The following is an 8,426-nucleotide window of genomic DNA, read 5'->3' as shown; positions in this document are numbered from 1 at the left end:
ATCTCATAAAAAATAACCAAAGCACCGAATATTTAATTTATAAAATGAAGAAAACACTCATATCTTGTAGAAAATAATAAAAATACCCATACGATTTATAAAATAAAAAAAATTCCCCTATCCCATAGAGAATGATCAAAACCTCTTTATCTCATAGAAAAAAATTGCTACTCATTGAAAATGACCAAAATACCCTAAGATAAAGTTTGTGTATCCACGACAAGTTACTCTGTGCATTAGGGGTGGGCATGGTTCCTGTTCAACCCGAAGAAACGAACCGAACCGGCCTATTTGGTTCGGTTCGGTTCTAGGATTTGGTGGTTCGGTTCTGGTTCTGGGTTCCTGGAACCGTGAGAATGAGGTTCGGTTTTGGGTTTGGGATCCTGGAACCGAGAACCGAGTAGGATCATATCCCCCTCCAATCGGATAAAATCACCCCCCCAAACTCAGTTTCTGTGAGAAAAAATGTTTTAGACTTTACACTAACTACTTGAGGATAAATTCACCTGTTCAACATTTTGCTTTGCCTTTTAAAGTTTTAATCGTAAGTTATTAAAAATGAATAAAATCTCAATTGTTATGTGGAAAAAATTATATAATAAAGGTTGGGTAAACCCAGAACCGAACCGAACCGATCAAGTTCGGTCCTGGTTTGGTTCGATTCCAAAGATATATGGTTCGGTTCTGGTTCCAAATTCTGGGAACCGATTGCATATGGTTCGGTTTTGGGTATACCCTAGAAGCGAACCGAACCATGTCGACCCCTACTATGCATGGTCAAATTGAGAAAAATGAGAAAATTACAAAAATAATAAATAAAAAAATCCGAACCCCTACTTCGTAGAAAAAAAATACTCTATCTCATAAAATGACCAAAATATCCCCATCACACTAAATTGACCAAAACAGTGAGAAAATTAGAAAAATACCCTATCTAATAAAAAAAGAAAAAAAAAAGCCCAACCACATAAAAATAATCAAAGTACCCATTTCATAAAGTGATTAAAATATCCTTATCTAATAGCGAATGACAAAATATCCATTTCGTATAGATAAATGACAAAAATACTCTCATCTCATTGAAAATTGACTAAAATTTCTAAACTCATGAAAAATGACCAAAATCTCTTTACACAAAATTTTTGTATCCAAAATAAGTAGGTACATCCAAGGTAAGATTGAGAAGAATAGACAAAATAAATGGAAAAATGTTAAAAAATCTAAAAAAAATATTAGAACGCGCTCATGTGATAAGAAATAACCAAAATATCTCTATCTAATAGAAAATAACCACAATACCCTCATCTCATAAAAATCTACTGAAAAGTTTTAGGTCTTTGAACAGGTAGAAATAACCAAAATACCCATATTTTGTGTTGCCATGATTTAGGACTCTAGAATCTTTGCTTTCATTAGAAATAACCAAAGTACCCATATAATGTAGAACACCCACCCCTATTTGTGTTGCCTATTTGTGTTGTCAGGTAAGTTTTAAGAAAATTTTAAAAATCCTAAAAAATGAAAATTCCTAAAGCATCCCTATTTCATAAGAAAAAACCAAAATACCCATATCTCATTGTAAATGATCAAAATGTTTCTATCTCATAAAAAATAACCAAAGCACCAATTATTTAATTCATAAGATGAACAAAACACTCATATCTTGAATAATAAAAATACCCCCATACAATTTACAAAAATAAAAAATTCCCCTACCCCATAGAAAATGTTCAAAACTTCTTTATCTCATAGAAAATTAGAGGAATGCTAGACTCACAGGTGCCCTTGCAAAAAAATAGGGAAAGGGCACCCTGATTGGTCAAAACCAAATTAGGATGCACAGAAAATCACGGCCAAAACTGCCATGAAGCAGTTCTGACCAATGAGGGCGCCCTTTCCCTGTTTTTTGCAAGGGCTCCTGTGAGTCTAGCATTCCTACCAAAATACTCCTACTCATTGAAAATGACTAAAATACCCTAAGATAAAGTATGTGTATCCACGATAAGTTACTATATCCATGGTCAAATTGAGAAAATTGAGACAATTACGAAAATAATTAAAAAAAAAATCCCAAACTCTACTTCATAGAAAATGAAAAAATAACTCTATCTTAGAAAATGACATAAATATCCTCATCACATTAAACTTGAACAAAACATTGAGAAAATTAGAAAAAATACCCTATTTCTTGAAAAATGAAAAAAACCAAATCACATAAAAATAATCAAAGTACCCATTTCATAAAGTGATTAAAATGTCCTTATCTAATAGAAAATGACCAAATATCCCTTTCTTATAGAAAATGACAAAAATACCCTCATCTCAAAGAAAATTGAGTAAAATTTCCAAACTCATGAAAAATGACCAAAAGCTCGTTACACAAAGTTTTCGTATCTACAATAAGTAAGTACATCCAAGGTAAGATTGAGAAAAATGGAAAAAAACAAATGGAAAAATGTTAAAAAATGTAATAAAAATATTAGAATACGCTCATCTGATAAGAAACAGCCAAAATATCCATATCTAATAGAAAATAACCACAACACCCTCATTCACAAAAAAAACAACTGAAATCTTTTAGATCTTTGAACAGGTAGAAATAACCAAAATACCCATATTTTGTGTTGCTAAGATTTAGGACTCTAGAATCGTTACTTTAATAAGAAATAACCAAAGTAACCAAATAATGTAGAACAACCCCGCTATTTGTGTTGCCAGGTAAATTTTGAGAAAATTTTAAAAATCCAAAAAAAAGAAAAATCTTATGGCATCCCTATTTAATTAGAAATAACAAAAATACCCCTATCTCATAGTAAATGATCAAAATGTTTCTTTCTCATAAAAAATAACCAAAGCACCGAATCTTTAATTCATAAAATGAATAAAACACTCATATCTTGTACAAAATAATAAAAATACCCATACCATTTACAAAATAAAATATTCCCCTATACCATAGAAAATGACCAAAACCTCTTTATCTCAAAGAAAATTAACCAAAATACTCCTACTCATTGAAAATTACCAAAATACCCAAAGATGAAGTTTGTGTATCCACGATAAGTTACTCTATGCATGGTCAAATTGAGTAAAATGAGAAAATTACAAAAATAACAAAAAAATAAAAAATTCAAACCCCTACTTCATTGAAAATGACAAAATAACTCTATCTCATAAAATGACCAAAATATTCCCATCACATTAAAATTGACCAAAACACTGAGAAAATTAGAAAAAATACCCTATTTCATAAAAATGGAAAAAATAACCCAATCACATAAAAAAATAATCAAAGTACCCATTTCATAAAGTGATTAAATTATATATACTTATCTAATAGAAAATGACAAAGTAACCCTTTTTTTATAGAAAAAGATAAAAATACCCCCAACTCATAGAAAACTGACTAAAATTTCCAATCTCACGAAAAATGACCAAAATCTCTTTACACAAAAGTCTTCATATCCACAATAAGTCGGTATATCCATGGTAAGATTGAGAAAAATGGACACAATGAGAACAAATGGAAAAATATTAAAGAATCTAAAAAATATATTAAAATACGCTCATCTAATAAGAAATAGAGAAAATATCCCTATCTAAAAGAAAATAACCACAATACCCTCATCTCATAAAAAACAACTGAAATTTTTAGGTCTTTGAACAGGCAGAAATAACCAAAATACCCATATTTTGTTTTGCCTTGCTTTAGGTCTCTACTATCTTTGCTTTCATTAGAAATAACCAAAGAACCCATATAATGTAGAACACCCACACGTATTTGTGTAGCCAGGTAAATTTTTAGGAAATTTTAAAAATCCTAAAAAATGAAAAAAATCCTAAAGCATCCCTATTTCATAAGAAATAAGCAAAATACCCATATCTCATAGTAAGTGATCCAAATGATTCTATCTCATAAAAAATAACCAAAGCACCGAATATTTAATTCATAAAATGAATAAAACACTCATATCTTGTAGAAAATAATAAAAAAACCCATACCATTTACAAAATAAAAAAAATTCCCTTATCCCATAGAAAATGATCAAAACCTCTTTATCTCATAGAAAATTAACCAAAATACTCCTACTCATTGAAAATGACCAAAATACCCTAAGATAAAGTTTGTGTATCCAAGATAAGTTACTCTATGCATTGTCAAATTGAGAAAATGAGAAAATTACAAAAATAATAAAAAAATAAAAAATCCAAACCCTTACTTCATAGAAAATGACAAAATAACTCTGTCTCATAAAATGACCAAAATATCCCCATCACATTAAAATTGACCAAAACACTGAGAAAATTGGAAAAATACCCTATTTCATAAAAAATGAGAAAAATAACCCAATCATATAAAAAATAATCAAAGTAACCTTTTCATAAAGTGATTAAAATATCCTTATCTAATAGAAAATGACAAAATATCCCTTTCCTCTAGAAAATGACAAAAATACCCTCATCTCATAGAAAATTGACTAAAATTTCCGAACTTATGAAAAATGACCAAAATATCTTTACAGAAAGTTTTCATATCCACAATGAGTTGGTATATCCGTGGTAAGATTGAGAAAAATTGTCAAAATGTGAACAAATGGAAAAATGTTAAAAAATCTAAAAAATATATTAGATCTTTGTCAAATGAGAAAATATCCCAATCTAATAGAAAATAACCACAATACCCTCATCTCATAAAAAACAATCAAAATATGCTTATCTCATGGAAAATTGACCAAAGTATCCTGAGCTCATGGAAACTAACCAGAATACACCTATCTTATAGAAAAATGGCCAAAATTTCCTTAGCTTTTATCAAGCCCTACTTCATAGGAATTAAGGCTATTTTCATAAATTTTTTTATATGTGATAGGGGTATTTTAGTAATTTTCTATGAGATAGGTGTATTTTTTTCCTGTCTTCACCGGATAGGATATTTTGCTTATTTTCTATGAAATAAGTGTATTTTTGTCATTTTCTATGCGCTAGTAGTCTTTTGGTAATTTATTTTTTTATGTCCAATGGGTCGCACTCTAGCCGTGGCTCTCGCATGGGTGCCCTTCACTTTATCATTCACGCAGATGATTTTTATTTTATAAAAATGGTAACAAACAGCAATCAAATAGTAGAATTCAGAATTCCAAAAAATTGAATAACACGAAACAATCAGCAAAAAAAATTTCCAAGAAAAAAAATCCATAGGAATAATTTCCAAGAAAAATACTTTCTACACATCCAAACATGCATGTCCTTTGAGAATTTGTTTCCCTTGTTTTTTTGTCAGCCCCGCGATGTTTGGTTCCCTTCCTCTCTACTTCTCTTCCACGCTTGGTGAACATGAAATTACCTTTTTGAGTTTCATGGTTTGCAAACATGTCTTAAAAGAACACCTTTTGTAGTACGTGTGTTAGAGAGAGAGAGAGAGAGAGAGAGAGAGAGAGAGAGAGAGTTCTACAATCCCTATATCAATGACAATTTTTACAATCCATCCTATGTTACTATACACTCCTTGTTAGTAAAATCGATGTGCAAATCTGTAATTTAGGATTCAAGATTACCTTGTAACCTTGTAATCTCGCAACTTTGGAATCAGAAATCGACAGTAGCTATTTACTGCAAGAATTAAATGTAAGCAAATAAACAAAGTCGTTAGATCACTTATTGAGTTGAGGCACGAAGGATCTTCCCTGTCCTTAAGACAAATCTCGCCCCCACTATGACGAATCAACGGTGCAAATAGGCTTCACGGCGTATGTCTCTAGGATACAACAACTCTTGCTCCAGGGGTGTGCACTCACGCAGCCCGGATGCCTATCAAACTCGCTTATATGTGCCAGAAAAACTTCATCAGATAATCTTGGGGGAAAACCAGAAGTTCCAGAAACAGAAAGAGACGTAGAGAAGAAAGAGAATCAGGAAGGTTTTTCTGCTAAGGATACCTTTCTGTTATCTCTAAATCCGGTTTTATAGAAAAACAAAAGGCACGTATTAGCGAATCGTCGCACCATCTAATGCGTGAGAGACGTTTCCTAAACGGCCACTAAACCACGTCGATACGGAATCTTAAACGGTAACAAAGAGTGAATTAAAGAATATTTAAACCTTTAAAAGAAAAAGAGAAAAATTAAACAAACGAAAAGAAAAATCCTTGGGCCCACGCGGGCGGCCAGCCGGGCCGGGCGGCGCACGTGTGTGGTAAGACCAATAGCCCGCCTGACCCAAGTGGGCGATCCGTGTGCGTAGGATTCCCATGACCTCTTGCTCATTCACAAGGCTAAGAGAGTGAAAGTATATGTATGGCCACTCTCATCCTCTTACACTTCCCATCTAGGACTAAAGTTTTCTCATAACTTTAGCCCTTTTGGAGGGAAGCCCAAATACTTTGAATGAGAAGCCCAAAAGCATAAAGCAAGTCCCAAAGAAGGACAAACATATAATGACTAAAAACACCCCATTGTAAGTATGAATTACAAAAAGACTTTTTTCACATAAAAAGTCAACACTCCTTTCTTAAAATACAACTATACACTGAATACAATAGTTCGCATATGTAGTTGTTGTTGCACCACCAACACTGAAACCATACCACCAAAGAAATCCGGCGAGGCGAGTATGTCGCCAACAGGTCCTAGCCCTAGGGACTCGCTAAATTCAGACAACCCATTGAGTAGCTGTGACTCTGAACTTTGTTGTCGGCCAGTCATCATAAGATCGTAGCCACTCCCCATGGAACACATCAAAGTAACCATCTCTGGTCCATCTTGCACCACCTCCTCTCTATAAACCACACGCTGATTCCTCGCATTCTTGAATCTGAATTCCTCCAATGCCTTGTCGTGGAATTGACCATCCCCCATTGGATCTTCTACATTGTAGGCCTTAAGAAACCTCATCACGGTGAGGGTCACTTGCGGGTGCTCAGCCATTCTGGATGCATAGGCAAGCACCTCCAGATCATCGGCCCCGCCTAAGAATATAACCACGATGTTGTATGAGAAGCTGCCTTGGGTAGTCCACGTTGCATTACCGAGGCCCCTACGGTCGACAAGAACACCCACCGAACATGGGGCATTTTCTAGGATATTAGGGTTTACAACCATCAAGGCATTATCTATCTTATCAATATGGCCGTCGATCGTTTGTTGCTTGTGGAAAGGTATGATTATGAGCTTTACCTTCTTATCCAACGCAAACTTGCAGATATCTTCATGCATGGTCTTGTAAGAAGAAACCACTGTGAAGGGTTGGATGCAGATTAGTCCTCCTTTAAGCTGCTCGTAATTTTGAAAGGCTTTCACGAAGTGCTCGTCTTTAGTTGAGGAAGATGATTTTCCCTGGGAATCGTGGGCTATAAAAATGGGAAAGGAACGCCCAACGAGTTCTACAAGGTGGAAGGCGTAGACACAGATAGGGTTTTCTCTGGTGGAGTTGGAGGCTTCGACGAGGTTGATGATGGAAGGTATGTTTTCGTCGCCATGGATGCATGTTAATATATCTATTTTCGTGCCAGGCGTTGAGTGTTCTAGCGTTCTCCGATTGTAGGCCAAGTATCTTCTTGAATTTCCATTTAAGATGCTCACTAAGGCTGTCGAGATGGCGGTCACCATGATCGTTGAGAATACCAGACCCGAAAAAGCAGTTGCATATATAAGCTGAAAGAGTTAACATAAGATCCTTATGTAAAAGAGGAATTTATTTCAAATAATAACAAACTTATACAAATTCTTAATGTGTTAATCACCACAACAACAATCTTTGGTTGTTTACTTGTCAACTGATCCCAAATTAGTTAATAAATTTAAGGTTTTTTTTATACATTTTAAAATATCTACAAATAATCTTATTTTCGTTTGGTTTTGAAGTCAAATATGATTATTTAGGAATAAAATTTCTTGTAACGAATGTTAATATAAGTATTGTAGTGACTAATAAAAATATTTTACAAAAAGTTGAACTTTTTTGATAAAACAATCCAGATTCTCCATGACTAGGAAAACTAAGCATATAATTTTTTTTTCTTTTTCATTTTTGAATGAGTTCTAGGAGGATGCAATAATGGCGGCATTCGGGGGACTTTCATTCGCCTCATATCCTAAATGTGGGTTAAGCAGCAAATATTATCTATCCCACATGTAGGGCATGCAGACGGCGGCACTCCCGGGTGATGCTGCCCTCCGTGGGCACATTTTCTAGCCTTTCATATAAGTCTATGGGTTCTTTTTGTTGGATTCTCTCTCTCTCTCTCTCTCTCTCTCTCTCAGACACACACACATGTAAGTTTATAGCATTAGGATGTGCACCCAAATTGCAATTTGGCAATTTGGGCATCTAAACACATACGTCCTTGTCAACAACAAGTAAGAGAATATCTCTCTCTCATAGAAGTCTTAATGGGTGTGCTTGGATGCACATCCAACACATCCATCTCT

At 34.0% G+C, this 8,426-nt stretch overlaps 1 pseudogene; it reads right to left on the bottom strand.

The window, feature by feature from the left end:
* Positions 1-6,518: 6,518 nt before the first annotated feature.
* Positions 6,519-7,604, bottom strand: LOC143853859 (cation/H(+) antiporter 15 pseudogene; annotated as a pseudogene).
* Positions 7,605-8,426: the final 822 nt, after the last annotated feature.

The sequence above is a fragment of the Tasmannia lanceolata genome, unplaced genomic scaffold, assembly GCF_043159265.1.
Source record: "Tasmannia lanceolata isolate RefF3 unplaced genomic scaffold, GAP_Taslan_0.1 ptg000020l, whole genome shotgun sequence".
Taxonomy (NCBI): domain Eukaryota; kingdom Viridiplantae; phylum Streptophyta; class Magnoliopsida; order Canellales; family Winteraceae; genus Tasmannia; species Tasmannia lanceolata.
Note: the sequence above shows the minus strand (reverse complement) of the source record. Positions and strands in the feature narration are given on the sequence as shown.